We start from the raw sequence: 19,158 nt of genomic DNA, 5'->3' as shown, positions 1-19,158 counted from the left end.
CAGCGGGCAGGGATCTGCCTCGCCTGCGGAGAGTGAGCTTCTGCAGTGGCCCTAAGATGCATGTTGGCCCAGCGAGGAACAAGGTGGAAGGACACCGGGCAGACCCGCAGCCCGGAGGCAGGGGTTGAGGGGCAGTGCCACCTCAGTGGAGGGGCGCCACACTGCTGGGTACCCGACTGATGCTATTAGGAGAAGCTCCTGGCGCTGACCTGGCCTTGCCCGGGCCTCACCGACTCCTGCTCCCGCCTTGGCCCAAAAGCAAGCCCGCACTTGCCTTGCCCCACGGCGGCGGCGCTTGCCTGCGTGGTGAGTGGGAAGCTTACCACCTGCTCGGGAGAAGGGGGGCAGTAAAGAATGGGGGCGGGAGGCAGTGGAGAGGAAAGAATGTGGAGCATCCGTGATGAAGAGGTGCTTGAGAACGAGGCTCAGAAGCCTGTTGGGGAGGTTTGTTCTGTTTGCCCCGTGGCTGCCCCTTAGGAAGGGCAGAGAGCATGGCTGTGACGGCTCCCTGTGCCCTGAGCCAAGTTCCACAGTCAACTGGAATTGGCCTCAGTTTCCTGGTCTGTAAAATGGATTAAGTGTGTCCGAGTGCCTTCGCTGAGCTTTTAGGGCCAATTGAGATACTATATTAAGAAAATGAAGACTTCCTCTTGCCAGGCATCCTCGTGGGAGTGACATCGTCTTTAAACCCTGCCTGGTAATCCCTGACGCACCGCAGTGATGCCCAGGGAAGACAGGGCGACCTGGAAGTCCAACTGCTTCCTTAAGATCATCCAACTTCTGGATGATTATCCAAAATGCCTCATTGTGGAGCAGACAATGTGGGCTCCAAGCAGATGCAGCAGATCCACATGTCCCTCAGTGGGAAAGCTGTGTTGCTGATGGGCAAGAACACCATGATGAGCAAGGCCATCCGAGGACATCTGGAAAACAACCCAGATCTGGAGAAACTGCCGCCTCATATCCGGGGGAATGTGGGCTTTGTGTTCACCAAAGAAGACCTCACTGAGATCCGGGACATGCTGCTGACCAATAAGGTGTCAGCTGCTGCCCGTGCTGGTGCCATTGCCCTGTGTGAAGTCACTGTGCCAGCCCAGAACACTGATCTGGGACCATAGAAGACCCCCTTCTTCCAGGCTTTAAGCATCACCACTAAAATCTCCAGGGCACCACTGAAATCCTGAGTGATGCACAGCTGATTAAGACTGGAGACAAAGTGGGAGCCAGCGCAGCCACACTGCTGAACATGCTGAATATCCCCCCCTTCTCCTCTGGGCTGATCATCCAGCAGGTGTTTGACAATGGCGGCATCTACAACCCAGAAGTGCTTGACATCTCAGAGGAAACTGCATTCCTTCTTCCTAGAGGGTGTCCGCAATGTTGCCAGTGTATGCCTTCAGATTGGTTACCCAACTGTTGTGTCAGTACCACATTCTATCATCAATGGGTACAAGCGAGTTCTGGCTTTGTCTGTAGAGACTGATTACACCTTCCCATTTGCTGAAAAGGTCAAGGCCTTCTTGGCTGATCCATTTGCTTTTGTGGCTGCTGCCCCTGTGGCCGCCACCACCACTGCTGCTACTGCTGCTGCTGCAACCCCAGCCAAGGTTGAAGCAAAGGAAGAGTTGGAGGAGTTGGACGAGGATATGGGATTTGGTCTCTTTGATTAATTACCAAAAAAACAACCAGCTCAGCCAGCTCTATTTGAGAAACAAGGAAATAAAGGCTTACTTCTCTTAAAGAGAGAGAGAGAGAGAGAGAGAGAGAGAGAGAGAGAGAGAGAGAGAGAGAAGAAGTGAGAAAGAAAAGGAAGGGCGAGTAACACAAAAGGAAGATTGGAAGGAACCTGTAAACCTATTGTCACTTAAATAGGGAATATAGTCAATAGTGTTGTAATGATAGTATGATGTGAGGTGGGTACTGGAAATATCAGAGAACACTTTGTAAAGTATATGATTGTCTAACCATTATTTTGTAACTAATATAAAACCTGAAACTAATACAAAATAATATTGAATGTAAAGAAATGAAAATAGAGTCTCAGCGCGCCTTCCTTCCAGCCCGGCCACTTCCTTGCGATCGGCTCCTCGGACTTCCCGCGAGGCATGGCCCCCAAACGCCAGTCCTCGCTCCCACCACAAGCGAAGAAACCAAAAGTGCCTCCAGCCCCCAAGCCGGAGAAGAAGCCGACCCCTCAGGATGTGCCAAAGGGAGAAAAAGAACAGCAAGAAGCGATTGAACATATTGATGAAGTACAAAATGTAATAGACAGAGTTAATGAACAAGTCAGTGAGGAGATTTTGAAAGTAGAACAGAAATATAACAACTCTGCGAACCATTTTTTTTAGAAGAGGTCAGAATTGATTGCCAAAATCCCACATTTTGGGGTAACAACATTCGTCAACTATCCACAAGTGTCTGCACTGCGTGGGGAAGAGGATGAAGAGGCACTGCATTATTTGACAAGAGTTGAAGTGACAGAATTTGAAGATATTAAATCAGGTTACAGAATAGATTTTTATTTTGATGAAAATCCTTACTTTGAAAATAAAGTTCTCTCCAAAGAGTTTAATCTGAATGAGAGTGGTGATCCATCTCAAAGTCCACTGAAATCAAATGGAAATCTGGAAAGGATTTGACAAAACGTTCAAGTCAAACACAGAATAAAGTCAGCAGGAAGAGACAGCATGAGGAACCGGAAAGCTTCTTTACCTGGTTCACTGACCATTCTGATACAGGTGCAGATGAGTTGGGAGAAGTCATCAAAGATGACATTTGGCCAAATCCATTACAGTACTACTTGGTTCCTGACATGGATGATGAAGAAGGGGAAGAAGAAGAAGAAGAAGAAGAAGAAGAAGAAGAAGAAGAAGAAGAAGAAGAAGAAGAATAAGAAGAAGAAGAAGAAGAAGAAGAGACAAGAATAAAGAAGAAGAAGAATAATAAGAAGAAGAAGAAAAGAAGAAGAAGAAGAAGAAGAGAGGAGGAGGAGGAGGAGGAGGAGGAGGAGGCGGGCGTAGGAGGAAAGTAGCTAGCGAGGGAGTGTTGGCAGATATTGCATGCAGCACTGTATGGAATCAGGTGAAGAGATCAGATGATGATGCGGGGGAAGAAGGAGAGGAAGATGAAGGAGAAGATGACTAATGAACACTGATGGATTCCAACCTTTTTAAATTTTCTCCAGTCCCTGGGAGCAAGTTGCAGCCTATTTTTTCTTTTTCTCCCCCCCGCCCCTCTTGTGCTCAGTCGCCCTGTTTTTGAGGTCTCTTTTACACCATGGTTCTCACCTTATTTTTTTTTTTTGGGGGGGGGGGGATGTACCTTGAGCAGAATACAGTGAGAAAAGAATCTTTGCCCCTTTCTGTTCCAAATTCATTTTTATCCCTTCCTGTCTTAAGAAAAACTTAATGGAATCAACACCACAGTGCTCTGTGGGAAAAAAGAAAAACCTTCTGCTCCCTTAGCTCTGCTGGGAGCTGGAAGTGGCTAGGCTCCTGTATAGTAGTGCATAGAATTCTAGCTTTTTTCCTCCTTTCTCTGTATATTGGGATCTGTCTACTTTCTCTTGTTTAAAAAAAGAAAAAAAAATTAAAAAGGGGGGTTATAGAAGGTCAACAAAGGGTGGGTTTGAGATGTTTGGGTGGGTTAAGTGGGCATTTTGACAACATGGCTTCTCCTTTGGCATGTTTAATTGTGATGTTTAACGGACATCCTTGCAGTCTAAGATGACATTTTTAAAATAAAATTCTCTCCTAATGATGACTTGAGCCCAGCCACTCGATGGGAGAATCAGCAGAACCTGTAGGATCTTTTTCAGAATTGACATTTCTCTATTGTAATTTTGTTCTGTTTATTTTTTAATTTTCTTTTTGTTTCACTGGAAAGGAAAGATAATACTCAGTTTTAAACGTTAAAAGTGTACAAGTTGCTTTGTTACAATAAAACTAAATGTGTACACAAAGGATTTGATGCTTTTCTCTCAGAACATATTTCAAGTTTGACTTGTATAACGTATTGTCAAACTTTGTCAACTCCATATTTTATACGCACTTTGCAGGATGATCTCAGGGCTATGTGGACTGAGTAAAGGGGTTCGAATCAGTGTATTAATGTCTCCATAGCTGGGAAACATCATGAGTACAGTTTGTTATCAGTTTCTGAAAATTTTCAAATCATTTGGAGCACCAGATTGCTCAAACTTAGTTCTGAGTATGTTGTACCTTTAATTTTGTATATCAAATTGGCATTTTAAAAATGGGTCTATGTTTACCTGGATGTAATAACAGTGCCTGCCACCACCACCAGACAGACCTGGTGCTCTAATGCTGAGTTACACATGGAGCTATTGCTGGCGTGTCTTCATTGGCACTATAAAGGTGGCCCAGAAGACAGGCTCGCAGAGTAAGAAGTTCGTATTGGTGGTTAAGAAACTGAGGTTAGGCGTACTTTTGTCTCAAGTACCAGCTATTTAGCTTACTGTTCTCCAATGAGACCCGTCTGTCTGAATCTGGGCGAGATGATGGACTGTCTGCTAGATGCCATTGTGCATAGAACAACATTATGAGAAGCTACCGAATGCCTAAGCTTTTTAATGCTGTAAAGTATAGTAGCTGAAATTAAATGCCAGCTAATTTTTTCAGACATGAATTAATGGACAGCCTGGTCAAATTCAGAGCTATTTGATGTATAAAACATTTTATAAGAGGAACTATTCCATCAATGGCAAAGTGTAATAAAACCTATCTAGATGGGTAGTATGTAATTTCTGCACAGGTCTCTGTTTAGTGAATACATCACTGTATACTGGTCAGGAATCTTGCTCCAATAAAGGAACATAAAGAGTTTTTTGGGAAAAAAAAGACATGAAAATAGGAGTGAAATTTTTATAAATTTCAAATAAAGGCTGTAAAGGAAGGAAGGGGGAGAATACAAATAGTGTTTTTCATTTTACCACTTTATTGTCTTTTCCATACATGAAAAAGACAGTTGTCTTTATGTGCCGAGCCAGCTCAGCCAAGGGTTTGGTGAGCCTGAGGAGGGGGAGGGGGTGGCGAGGGATGAAGAAATGATAGACAAAAAGAATAAGCTGGGTCTAGGTTGATCTTCCTGTGCCTGGCTGAGGCCACAGAGAGAGATCCAGACAGCAAGTTGAGCCTTTATTTTATAGCCAGAGGTAAACAAGGTAGTGGTCACCATAGTCACAATGTTCTTGTGAGTTTCACTTGTTTTGGCAGCACTTGCTGCATCTCCCACAGCCCATTAGCTACCGAGATAAGATCTAGGGAGAGTCATAAGGTCAAGCCTAATTATGCTAATAGGGCTGTGCCCTCTAAGCTGGGACTTGTTTGTGGCTTTGCCAACAGGCCAGTTTGAGGCTTAACCCTATAGCTGCTCCCTACATCTCACCCCTTTTTTATTTTTAAGCTACTATAATAAAAGTAAAACTTAAGCATCAAGAACAAAACTCTGCCTATTAAAACAATAATAAAACAATGCCAATGCAAAACCCAAACTACAGACATGTTAATAATTTAAAACTAAACATCAAGAATAAAGCTCTGGCTATTAACAAAACAATGCCAATGCACCACAGCAATAAGTGAGAAATCAAACTACAGTAACATTTTCCTACTAAATGAAAGTTTCTTTTGCTGATTTACTCAGAGTCTTCGGACTTGGCTGTGCAAGGCTTTGAAGAAGACTGGCAGCTAACCAATGCTAGCATAACCAGAAACATGATTGAGGGAGTAGCTTCCACTTCTTGCTTTTCTACCATCTGCTGGGCCTCAGTTGTTAACTTCTTCAGTTGACCCCATGTTGGCACTTCAGTCCCTTGTGTAGCCTTCCTTTTCTTCTTTTTTTCCACTTTGCTGTCATCAGGGCAACTCTCAGTCTTTGGACCGATGGGACAAGGAACTTCTCTGGGTCCATTGTGGTGACACATGTAACTCTCTGGTACCCAAATTGGCTGTACTGCTCCTTCAGGAAAGATACAAAACACAACCTCTTCCCCACATCATTACTAAATCTGGTAAAACTCTTGTCTGGTTCGTGCATCCTTCCACTGGGCTAACCTTGCAGAGACTATTGTACAGGAGGCCTGATGCCTTTCAGCTGCTGTATGACCCTCTGTATCACAACTCAAAATATTTAAAGTATAAAGAGCATGTAACATTCTTCTCCTCCTTTTTCTGTTTTTATACTTGCATTTTAAGAGTAGGATTGGTGCTTTCCACTATTGCCTGAGTCCTGATCTATCACCCCAGGAAGAACTTGCCAATCCTGCGCTTCCTGGGGTGGCATGATAAAGGTATACTGAGCCAGCTGGAAAGGCTTCAGTGGGGTTAAGGATAAGGCCCCTACTGGTGGGGCTGGGGCTGTCCCTGTTTGACATTTCCCTGCCTAGAGGGCAATGGATTATAGCAAAATGCCCTAGTTTGCCACAGTCAAAGCAGTCCCCTTTCTTTTTCTGCTGACCAGCGAGTAACATCTCCTTTAATGGGGAAGCTAATACTGCTCCTTGAACACAGGCTGGTCCAATGTCAGCACAAACATAAATATAATACTTCCATAATAAGTAGTCTCCAGGTGAGAGACAAGCCTTTGCAACAATATTAAGCCTCTGGTAACCTTCCACTATCTGTCTTAGTTCCCCTGCCAAATCCATCCATTCCCTTTCAGGAGTGGGCTCTAGGGAGTCCTGAATCAAGGACCATGGATTAAAAGTAGAGAGAGGAAATTTTCCCTGGACCTTCATCTATGTAATGACCACTAAGTTGTTTTCCTACCTTCTCCCATGTCTCTACATTTACCTTTCCTTCCTCAGGAAACCATGGGCAGGTTTTACTTACAAAATCCAACAAATCGAAAAGCTGTTGATACCTCACAGAACAGCCCCGTGCTTAAGCATGGATACATATAAATTCTTTTCCTGTGATCCTGAATTTACCATGTTTTACACCTAGTTATATCACTAAACTTTGCTCCTTACCTTCCTTTTTGTTTTCTGCCTGTGCTTCACTGGAACGTCCTTTCACCTGACAACTGTAGTTCCCCTGAACTCAGGCCCCGCGTTGGGAGCCACAAGTGCTGTGCCAGCACAGCCAAGGGTTCCGTGAGCCTGAGGGGGGCGCGACAAAGGATGTAGAAAAGACAGAAAAAGAGAATAAGCTGGGTCTAGGTGGATCTTCCTGTGCCTGGCTGAGGCCACAGAGAGAGATCCAGACAGCAAGCTGAGCCTTTATTTTATAGCCAGAGGTAAACAAGGTAGTGGTCACCATAGTCACAATGTTCTTGTGAGTTTTACTTGTTTTGGCAGCACTTGCTGCATCTCCCACAGCCCATTAGCTACCGGGATAAGATCTAGGGAGAGTCATAAGGTCAAGCCTAATTATGCTAATAAGGCTATGTCCTCTAAGCTGGGACTTGATTGTGGCTTTACAGGTCAGTCAGAGGCTTAACCCTATAGCCACTCCCTACATCTTTATATGGTGCTTTTATACTTTTCTAAGTCATTATCTCATTTGATATTCAGGGCAACTTAAAGATAATTATTCCCTCCACTATTCTAAGAAAGGAAATTTTTGTGTCTGGCCCCAATGATTCTATCATCACACCCTTATTGTAAAGCAGGATTAGTGAAACTTTCTGTGAAGGGTAATATCTATACTAATAAAAGCCTTGGGGGCGATCAGGCCAGCAGGGGCAGGCAGTTGGGGGCTATCAGGCTGGCAGGGGAGTAGATAGGGGGCAATCAGGCTGGCAGGCAGAAGTGGTTAAGGGCAATCAGGCAGGCAGGCAGGCAAGCAGTTAGGAGCAAGCGGTCCCAGATTGTGAAAGGGATATCTGCCAGTTCAGGGATTGGGCCTAAACCGGCAGTTGGACATCTCCCAAGGGGGTCCCAGATTGGAGAGGGTGCAGGCCGGGCTGAGGGACACCCCCCCCCCCATTAATGAATTTCATGCACTGGGCCACTGGTTGTTCTATAATTTAGTTGTAATTACAATTTGGACCTGGGAAAAATTGAGTGTAATTTCCACCTACTTCATCACCATCTTTGATCTCTCTTTATTAGTTTTGTTGTTGCTGTTTAAGCATAGGTCAGCCAAGCATGAATTCTGTTGATTTTTGTTTGTCTCAAATTATGCTTGTGTTTAAAATTATATACATGAAAAAGAAATGTTCTAAAAATGTATTGCATTTTAGAAGATATTTTCACTGCATTTAGCATTTTAAGATCTATGTTTTGAAAAATTTCCAGTAATTATTTACAGTGTTATTCGAAATCTGATACTATTCAAGAGTTATAAAATATTTTCCTTTAGTTATTTATTTTCTTCTTTAGGGAATCCAAATTAATATATTTACCACTCACTGTAATTACCTTTTTTCATACCCTTTCTTATTTTCCATTTGTATATATCTTCTTGCTTTAATTTATATAGTCCTGTTACTGATTTCCATTTTACTAACTTTCTCCTCAATTTTGACCCACTTTCTGCTAATGATGATGTTTTTAATTCATAATGTCAATTGTAATTTTGTCAGATAATTATTTTGCAGATTTGCTCTTTCTATTTTTTTCAAATTATAAAAGAAAGTTCTTTTAGAAAGTTACAGAGGTAGCAGAAGTGCGCCAGTTGGGCTGCATGGGCTCAGTAAACAAGTTACATAGGCTGAAGAAGGGCCTTGGAGTTTAGGAGATAAAAAGGCAAAGGGAATGTGCATGGAGGGAAGAGAAGGGGAAGGGAAAGGCACAGACATGTTTTTGAGAGGGAGAGCAGGACTCTTTCTATTTTTAAAAAATATTTTTTAAATTAGCTTTTATCTCCATCAAAAAGCACTCAAGGTTGTTTTACAGTTTCACTTAGTAAATTCATATTATCTTTAATTAATATCTTATTTAATGAAATCCATACAGAAACAATATCTCTACCCCACTCCTGTTGTTTGGAATGACTAGCTACAAACTATTTTAATTTTACTTATTATGATTTTTCTATTATCCTATAACTTATATTCCTCTACTATTTCAGGTTTACCTTTTGAATTGACCCCACATTGGACAAACATATTGCTTTATATAAAAATATTACATTAGATATATCACATTTATTAGGGTTTTTTGTTCATCATGTCTTTACACAAGACAAATCTGAACTTTTGAGGTTTTTATTTCCTTTTTGAGTATCACTTAATAACACGATTCAAAAAAAGTTTTTCCTCAAAAGGCCAAATATGAATATTTTAGGCTTTGCTGCCTTCCAGTCTCTGTTGCAGCTATCCGACTTTGTCTATATAGTGTAAAAGCTGCCGCAGATGACATACAAAAAAATAGGTGTTGCTGTGTTCCAATGTAAGATTATTCACAAAATAGACAGCTAGCCAGTGAGCCACAGTTTTCCAATGTCTGCTTTAGAATGTCCTTTAGCAATCATTGGTTCATGAACATTTATTGAATTTTCATTTCTATAAAAATAACTTTTTCTTGTTAATAGTTACTTTTAACAGCTTTGTTGTGGTATAACTATTTTACAATAAAATTCACCACATTTAAGTGTATAATTAAATTTGTCATAAATCCAAAAATAGCAATATTAAAACTATCAATAAATAGTATTTAGTAAGAGTTATTGTGCATATAAGAACAGTTTTCAACCTGGCAGCTTTAAAAAATAAAAGTGATATGAACCTCAGGGGTATGAATTTACAGGATGGCTTATAAATGAAAAATGAGGAAGCTGTATTCTTTACAATGATTTGGCTACTAAAATTGGGGCTTACATACAACAGAGAGCTGGTTAAAAGTGATGATCTCACACTATTGTTAGGAAGATGATAAGTTTTTTTAAAAATAATTGTCAGAGGCATTTACAAGAAATAATCTAAATTAAATGTTGCTTACATTAATAAAATAAGCTAGATTTAGTTTTGCTTAAGTGGCTTAAATGGTTGTGTCTGTTAGGGAATTTTCAAGTCCAGCCTCCAATTGGTATATGATTTTAACAATTTCAATGATTTTTATTAAATGTACAAGGTTGTGCAGCCATTACCACAGTCCAATTTTTAGAAATATTTCACACAGCAAATAATCCCTCACGCTCATTTACAATCAATCCCTGTCCCCACTTTCATTCCTAGAAAACCACTAATCTACTTTCTATCTCTATAAATTTGCCTTTTCTGTACATTTAATGAAATAGATTTGTACAATATATCTTTTTATAGTTTTTTCACTTTGCATAATGGTTTTGAGATCCATACATGTTGTAGCATGTACCAATTTTTCATTTTTTTTTTTGCTAAATAAGATTTCATTTTATGTATATACCACATTTTGTTTATCTTTTATCAGCTGATGAAGAGTTGGTTTGGTTATACCTTTTAGCTCTTATGAATAACACTGTAAGGAACTTTCATTTACAAATTTTTGTGGACATAAAACCAAGTGTTTTATATTTTGCTCCAACAAAGTTCTTGTACTTTTCTTGAAATGTGGACTTCCACAAAGGATCTCTTATCTATGAGTCACTGCCCAAGTCATTGGTCTCTAAGTGTTCTAAGACCATGGCCAATGGGTGCTGGAACTGGTTTATGGGCTACTACAGGGTCGACAGCTGGGACAGAGGTCTATTTGCCTATTACTTGATGTACAAATGTGTAAGATTCCTCCTAGTTCCCTTGGCATGTGCTACTAGATCCCACAACTCTCACAAAGACACTTTTGTTCTTGTATAGGTGCTGAAAATTTATTGTTGAGTGTGGGAGCAAATTCAGACATCTTATGCCACCATGATGGTAATGTTCCTCTCTTGCAGTTTTCTATTCTTGCAATGTCTTTGTGTTGCTATTATGTTGGGGTAAGATGGTATCCTATATAATAAAGAGGTAATATGCAAAATGACCCTCACTCCATCACACCATCAAAAGATGGCTGCACCCACAGTGGAGGCAGGGTTCCGATAACACAAGATGGCTGCACCCACAATGGAGGTGGGGTTTCTCAAACGAGCCATAATGAGCGATCAGCAAGGACCTGAGCCTGCTTGGTACTGAGCCGGGGAAGGGTCCTGAGACTGTGCCCCCTGCCCAGTGGGGCTTGATGTGTAATCTCAGGCCGCACCCTTGCCCTGGGCTGGGGGACCTGAGGCCACGCCCCGCACCTGGCACCAGGCCGGGGGACTTGAGGCTGCACCTGCTGCCCAGCAGGGCTTAACAGGGGACCTGAGGCTGTGCCTTCCACCCAGCGGGGCTTGACGGGAGTGGGGCCGGCTGGGTCTGAATCTCACACAATGGGGATGGGGCTACTGGGTCTGGGTCTCATGTGATTTTGAGGTGCACACGAGTGGGTGGGGACTTGACTCTGGGTCCCACGGTGTGCTCCAGATTCTGACAGGAGAAAGATATTCATATACATTTTACCAATTTTCTTTCATCTCTGACACTTCAATTGTAGAGAATGGGCAAATAGCAATATTAAAATATTTCCTCTAATTAATTTCCTTTTTTTGTTCATGAATTTTGGGTAATGGGCCACTAGTATTACAATAAGTTAAGAAGTGTTATTTCCACTTATATATCTTTTAGAAAAGTATCTGAAATATTGCTAATATTCCTTCTTTAAATATTTGAAAAAATTCATATATGAATCCTCCTGGCTCAGTGGATAGATTTTTAACTTTTATTTCATTTTTTTCTGTTATGGGTCTATTTGGATATTTTATTTTATTTGAGTGAATTTTGATAATTTTCTTTTCTGCAGGAATATATCCATTTTAAATAGCTGTGCCTGGCCAGTGTGGTTAAATGGTTGAGCATCCACCCATGAACCAGGAGGTCAAGGTTCCATTCCCTGTCAGGCTTCTCCCCCCGCCTTGGCACTGTGCTGGGGGCCTCAGGCTGTGCCCCCTGCCCGGCAGGGCTTGACGGGGGACCTCAGGCCAGAGGACCTCAGGCACATGCTGAGGTTGTAGGCTTGATCCCCAATAGGGGGCATGCAAGAGGCAACCAGTCAATGATACCGTCTCATCATTGATGTTTTGATCTCTCTCCCTCTGTCTTTCTCTCTGAAATCAATATATATAATAGTTGTTTGATTTGTTGGCAAAAGTTGTTAATAGTGTTCTATTAAAATTTTAGACTAGACTAGAATCAATGTCACTTCTTTTGTTCTTGCTTTTGATAATCTATGTCTTCTTTTCTTTTCTTTTTTCTATCACCCTTTTTCCTGCTCTATGCACTCTTCAACCTCCACCCCCCCCCCCCACATTCACCACACTGTTGTCCATGTCCATGAGTTCTCTCCCCTTTTTTTCTTTTTTGCTCAATCTCTCCACCCTCACACCCTACCTCCTGACCAGTCTAGGTAAAGATTTGTTAATTTTTTATGTTATGACAAATTTTATTAATTTTTTTTGCTTTTCTTATTTTATTGATTTCACTCTAATATTTTTCATTTTTTTTCTACCTGCTTTTATTATTTTGCACTTAGTTTTATAGTTAAGTTAGAAAGACATGCTATTAATTTGAAACACTTTTATTCTGTGAATTCAATTCCTTTGTGTTTGGACAGCAGACATTTTTTTATTTCATTTTTCATATATATTTGAGGCTTGTTTTTTGGCAGAGCACTTTCTCTATCATAAAAATTGTTTCTTTGTTTTTTAAGTGGAGTGTATTATAGATATCACTTGTATTGATTCAGTTAATATTATGACTTAAGATTCCTATATCATTGCTCATTTTCTATTTATTTATTTCACCAATTATTGTGGCTGATTTTTTAAGGTGTCCAAACAATATTGTTGAATTTTTATGGATTAAAATATTTTTCTTTAATTTACTTTTCTCCATTCTTTACAAAGATAATACTTTAAAATATGTAGGCCTTTTCTATAATGTTTTAATCACAGAAACAATCCTAATGCAGTGTTTGGCTTATGGTAGGCCCTCAATAGATATTTGTTGTATAAGAAATAAGTAAATAGACTAATATAGTTTTCATTTAAATGATTTCAAATAATAGAAATAAATCTAATAAATTCTAATCTACCCTTTGAGCATATACTATCCTACATTAGGATAATAAATTGACTATGAATAAATATTTTAAATTTTGACCATTTATTGTTTATAAATAGCATGGTGAATACTATTGTTTGGTTTGGGAATGGAATGCAAGTAGGGGACTTAAAAACTTTGAATATCAATGACCTCCATCAAATGCTATCAAATATCTCAGTTATACTTTTATTTCTAATATAAAGATGAGGTGTGTAACTAGAAGAGAACAGAAATATATTTTGCAGATATTTTTATACAGAAACCAATTTCAGAGCAGTTTTATAAAATTAATAAATCATGGTAATCCCAGGGCAATATAACTCAAATAGAAATAAGTTTAAGTCAGAAGCTCAAGGTTGCAACTATAATCTAAAGTATACTTTACACTTGGCAGAACAAAAAATATTTTGAAGAGAAATCACTCTAATCAAATCAAAGAAAAATTAGTCTTCAGCAATATAATACATATATCAAACTGAGATTACCTTTTAAACAACACTAAGAAGTTCATGCTGTATTGAGAGTTTTTATGTGGATATTAAATAATATGGCAAACAAAACATTGAATGTATATTATTTGCTTTATATTAAGAAAAATAAACAAAAAAAATCCTATTGCCTGTAAGTGAAAAGAAAGTTATAACAACTTACTCAACCAGACTGAACAAATGATTTTACAGTGTAGAAGCCATAATTCAATTCAGTTTTTTACAGTTAAAAAATTAAAACTGTTAATGACTTTAAGGTCTCAATAAAATGCAAATTATTGTACCAATATTTTAAAATTCTATACTTTTTAGAATTATATTTATTATTGATTTTGATACTACAAAAATAAAGAAATAGGCTAATCTTATTAGTTTTTATTTTTATTGAGTTATAATCCCAAAAAAATTTTATAACACAAAATTCTCATTCACATTATATAATTCATTGGGTTTTAGTTTATTGACAAGGTTGTGCAACCACACCACAATCTAAATTTAAGATATTTCTATTATTCTAAAAACAAGCAAATAAAAAACAAAAGAATAACATTAGCCATTAGCAGTTACTTTCGATTATTCCTGTTTCTTATCCCTAAAATAAGCTTGGCAACCATAAATCTACTTGTTTTTGTAGGTTTGCTTATTATGGACATTACATATAAATCGAATTACACAATATAAATAAACCTTTAAAAGTTCATTCATGTTATAGCATGTACTTCTAGATCACTTCTTTTTTTAAAATCTTTATTGTTGAGGGTATTACATCACTTCTTTATAGCTGAGAAATATTTCATTACATGTGTATAGTACATGTTGTTTATCCTTCTCCTGTTTATTAACATTTGGGTTGTTTCCATTTTTGGCAACTGTGAATAATACTACTATAAACATTTTTGTTCAAATTTTGTGTAAAACAAGTCCTTAATTATCTTGGGTATAAACTTAGCAGTAGGATTGATAAGTCATATAGTAATTTTATGTTGAACTATTTGATGAATTGCCAGACTTGTTTTACCAAAGTGGTTATATCCATTTATAATCCCACAAACAATGTATGAGGGTTTTAATTTCTTCACATTCTCACCAACACTTACTTTTGGAGACTTTTTACTGCTATTATTTTGTTGAGAATTATTTTGTCTATGATCTACCTATTTGTGAATTCTCCAAATTTCCTTCTGTCATGGATGTCTACTTTCATTCCATTGTGGTGAATGAAGTACTCTATATGATTTATGTTTTTTGGTCTACATATGGCCTATCCTGGAGAACGGTTCATATTAACTAAAAAAAATATGTGTATTCTGCTATTATTGGATGAAGTGTTTCACAGATATTTTAGGTCTAATTGATTTATTGTCCTCTTCAAGTATTCTATTTCCTTGTGAATTTTCTGTGTACTTGTTCTATCCTTTATTCAAAGTGAGAAATTTAAGTCTCCAAATATTATTGTTTAATTTTATGTTTTTCAATTATTTCATTTATTGATTTAGGTTTTTCAAGTCTCTGTTATGTTTGCAATAATTTTACCTTCTTAAGAAATTTGAACATTTTATCATTAAAATGAATTATTTTATAGTAAAAATTGTGTCATAAATTTTATTTTGTCTTAGTGTACCCACTCCTATTTTCTTTTGGCTATATTTTGCATGAAATACCTTATTCTATTTCTTTCAACCTATTTGTCTTTAAAGTATAAATCAAGATTTTTTTTCAAATGTACCATTTTAAAGTGTTGTTATTATTTTACATATTATACATGTTTACATATCTGTGTACTTTTGTATATAGTAAAACATATATTATAATAACATATTATGTATAATATAATAATTATATATTATATGTGAAAAATATACTTTAAAATATATTGTTTTCTCAGTGGCTGTTTGGGTTGTCCATCTTAATTTACAACAATCTAGTTTGGATTAATGGCAACTTGATTTCCACTGTTTTTATTGTCACTTATTACATATTTTTACATCATGTTCTTGTAGATATAGATTTATAACTATCACTTTAGTAGTTGTCTTTTAAATCAGATATGAAAAAAGTAGAATCATGAACAACAAATAGATTAATATTTGTTTTTATATTTATACTAGAGGCCTGGTGCATAGATTCGTGCACTGGTGATGGGTGTAGGCTGTGGGGATTGGTTTGCTGTTGGAGTGCTGCTCATCTTAGTCAGCTGAGCGGCTGTGGACCCGCCCTCTGAGCAGCTGCTCATCACGGTCAGTCAAGTGGTGCTCCCACTGTGGGAGCACACTGACCACCAGGGGGAAGCTCCTGCATTGAGCATCTTCCCCCTGGTGGGCAGTGTGCATCATAGTGACTGGTCCACTGGTCATTCTGGTCGTTCGGCCATTTGGTCGATGGGCTTTTATATAGATAGATATGTGTTTACCTGTTTCAATTGTCTTTATGTCTTTGTGTAGAATCAACTTACCAATCTGGTGTACTTTTGTTGAGCTGCAAAGACACCATTTATTATTTCTTATAGGTCAGGTATTGTAATGAAGGATTCTTTCAGTTGTTCTTTGTGTAAGGAGTTTTGAATTCTTTTGTAGGCTATTTTTTTCTGAGATAGAATTCTTGTTTGCCATTCTTTTTAGCAGTTTGAACATCATCCCACTGCTTTTCAACCTTAAGAAGTTCTGATCAGAAACCAGCTGTTATTCTTATTAAGGATCCCTTGTATAGGATGAGTTGCTACCCTGTTTCTGATCAGAATTATTTATTTGTCTTTGGATTTTGATAGTTTAACTATAGTGTATCTAATTGTGGAACTTTTTAGATTGAACCATTGTGAAGTTTTCTGAGTTTGGATGTGTATATTATCTCCTTTATTATTTTTGGGAAGTCTCTACATCTTTAGCTTGCTCCTTTCCTTATGGAATATATGACATGAGGAAGTTGAGCCTCAAATTCTAATGTCTTCTTTGCTAGTAGTAAAGATCTCTCCAATCCCAGCAAAAGTGACCTCCCCACTTCCAGTGGCATTGACACCCCCTGTGATAGTAGCCTCCTCATCTACAGTTGTACTGACCATTCTACCTCCATCTGAAGGAATTAGTATTGCATTGGCTAAGAAAACTGTAATGGCCTTATTTGAGGAAGATATCATGCAAGACAATGCTGTCTCTCCCCAAGACCCACACATACCGCTTTTCTTTGTTTTTGGAACTTTAATTAGACATAAGTCTTTGCAAGTTCCCAAAGGTATGGTACAGTGAACTGTAGAGTCAAAGCAGCAATAGAGTACTCTGATGTGCACATATCTATGGCACTGGCTAGTTAATCATGGTGTTTCTAAAAGTGAAATAGATAGGAAACCTACTAAATTCTTACTTGATCCATATAAGCAGAAAAGTGAACACAGTGTTACTCAAATCATACAAAATAGAGTCATGGCACTTTAATCAATCTCCACACTTGAGCTAGTTGATAGACCCAGAACTCCTTAAATAAAGGGGAGGTCAGGTATCTTTGAGAAAGGACCCTTGTACACTACCAGAAATTTATATTGTTAATCTTTCCCCTAGCCTTCCCCAGAGGGTCATACAGCCTTTTACCAGGGTAACTGCACATTGGAGAAAGGGAAACAATCATATCTTTAGATAAAAACTAGACACTGGATCAGAACTGACATTGATTTTAAGACTCAAAACATTATTATGGCCCTAGAGTCAGGGTGGGGACTTATGGGGGTCATATGATAAATGTATTATTAGCTCAGGTTTATTTCACAGTGGATTTGAAAATTCTCCAGTCCCATGCTATGGTTATTTCCCCAGTTCTAGTATACATAATTGGAACAGACATACTTAGCAACTGGCAGACTCTCCACATTGGTTTTCTGACTTATGAAATGAGAGCTATTATGATGGAGAAAAACCAAATGGAAGGCATTCCAAATGGAAGGCATTAGAACTGTCTTTACCTAGCAAAATAATAAATAAAACCAATACCACATTCCTGGAAGAATTGCAGAGATTAATGACACCATCATGGACAAAAATAAATAAATAAATAAAAATGCAGAGGTAGTGATTTCCACCACATGCCCATTCAATTTTCCTCTTTGGCCTATGCAAAAAGTAGATTTTAGAGAATGACAGTAGATTATCTCAAGTTTAGCAAATCGGTGACTCCTATTACGGCTTCTGTATCAGATGTGGTTCATTACTTGAGCAAATGAACACATACTATGGTAAGTTGTATGCAACTATTGATCTAGCAAATGCCTTTCTCTCTATACCTATCCATAAGGCACAAAAGAAATAGTTTTCTTTCAGCTAACAAGCCCAGTAATACACGTTCAGTGTCTTGTCTCAGGGATATATGTGTATCAATTATCCAGCCTTCTGTCACAATTTAGTTCATAGGGATGTTGATCAACTTTTTCTTCCACAATATGTCACACTGGTCCCTTATATTAATGGCATAATGCTTATTTGACCTAGTAAGTGAGAGGTAGCAATTACTCTAGACATATTGGTAAACATTTGCATGTCAAAAGGTAAGAATAAAACTTCCTAAAATTCAGAAACCTTCTACCTCAGAGTAATTTCTAGCATCTACTAGTGTAGAGCATACCTAGCTATTTCTTCTAAGGTGAAAGATTAATTGTTGCATCTGACCCATCCTATAATCATAAAAGAGGCACAACACCTAGTGAGCTCCTTTGGATTTTGGAGGCACCATATTTCTCATTTGGGTGTGTTATATCAACCCATTTGTGAAATAATCCAAGAATATGCTACTTTTGAGTGGGGCCCAGAGCAAAATAAGGTCCAATTTGTAGTGTAAGCTCCTCTGCCATTTGGGCCATATGATCCAGCAGATCCAATGGTTCTTGAAATATCAGTGACAGACAGGGATGCTGTTTTTAGTCTTGGGTAGGACCCTATAGGTGAATTATAGCACAAGCCTTTAGAATTTTGGAGCAAGGACCTCTCATAATCTGCAAATAACTATTTTCCTCTTAAGAAACAGATTTAGGTCTGTTACTGGGCCTTACTAGACACTGAACACTTAACCATAGGCACCAAGTTACTATGCAACTGCTGCCCTTCGTGAATTATTTGTTAACTGATTTAACAAGTCAAGCCATAAAGTGCATTCACACAACACATTCCATCTTCAAATAGAAGTAGTATATATGTGATTCGGCCTAGGGAGGCCCTGAAGGTACAAGTAAGTAGCCCAAATTCCCAGGATCTACACTTTTGTTACATTGCCTTCTCTCTCCCAGACTGCACCTATGGCCTCAGTGGGAGTGCCCTACAATCAGTTGACAGAGGTAAAAAGAGTCAAGTCTTTTCTTATAGATGTTTTTGCACTACATGCAACTGCCATCTGAAAGTGGATTGCTGCATCACTTCAACCCATCTGTAATATACATGAAGGACTGTGGTAAAGTGAAATCTTCTCAGTGTACATAACTCTGGAAAGTACAACACATTGTTCAATTTTCTTGGAAGGAGAAATGACCACACATTAGCTGATATATTGATTCATGGCCTGTGGCAATTGGTTTTGGCTGAATGACCAGGGATGTAGAAGGAACCTAGTTAGAAAATCGGTGCTAAAGAAATGTGGG

General features: G+C 38.4%; 2 pseudogenes; both read left to right on the top strand.

The window, feature by feature from the left end:
- The first annotated feature begins 665 nt into the window (after nucleotides 1–665).
- On the top strand, nucleotides 666–1,719 carry LOC118654166 (annotated as a pseudogene).
- A 386-nt stretch (nucleotides 1,720–2,105) lies between these two features.
- LOC118654525 lies at nucleotides 2,106–3,200 on the top strand (annotated as a pseudogene).
- The last annotated feature ends 15,958 nt before the right edge of the window (nucleotides 3,201–19,158 follow it).

The sequence above is a fragment of the Myotis myotis genome, unplaced genomic scaffold (genome assembly GCF_014108235.1).
Source record: "Myotis myotis isolate mMyoMyo1 unplaced genomic scaffold, mMyoMyo1.p scaffold_m19_p_4, whole genome shotgun sequence".
Taxonomy (NCBI): domain Eukaryota; kingdom Metazoa; phylum Chordata; class Mammalia; order Chiroptera; family Vespertilionidae; genus Myotis; species Myotis myotis.
This window is presented reverse-complemented; position numbering and strand designations above follow the sequence as displayed.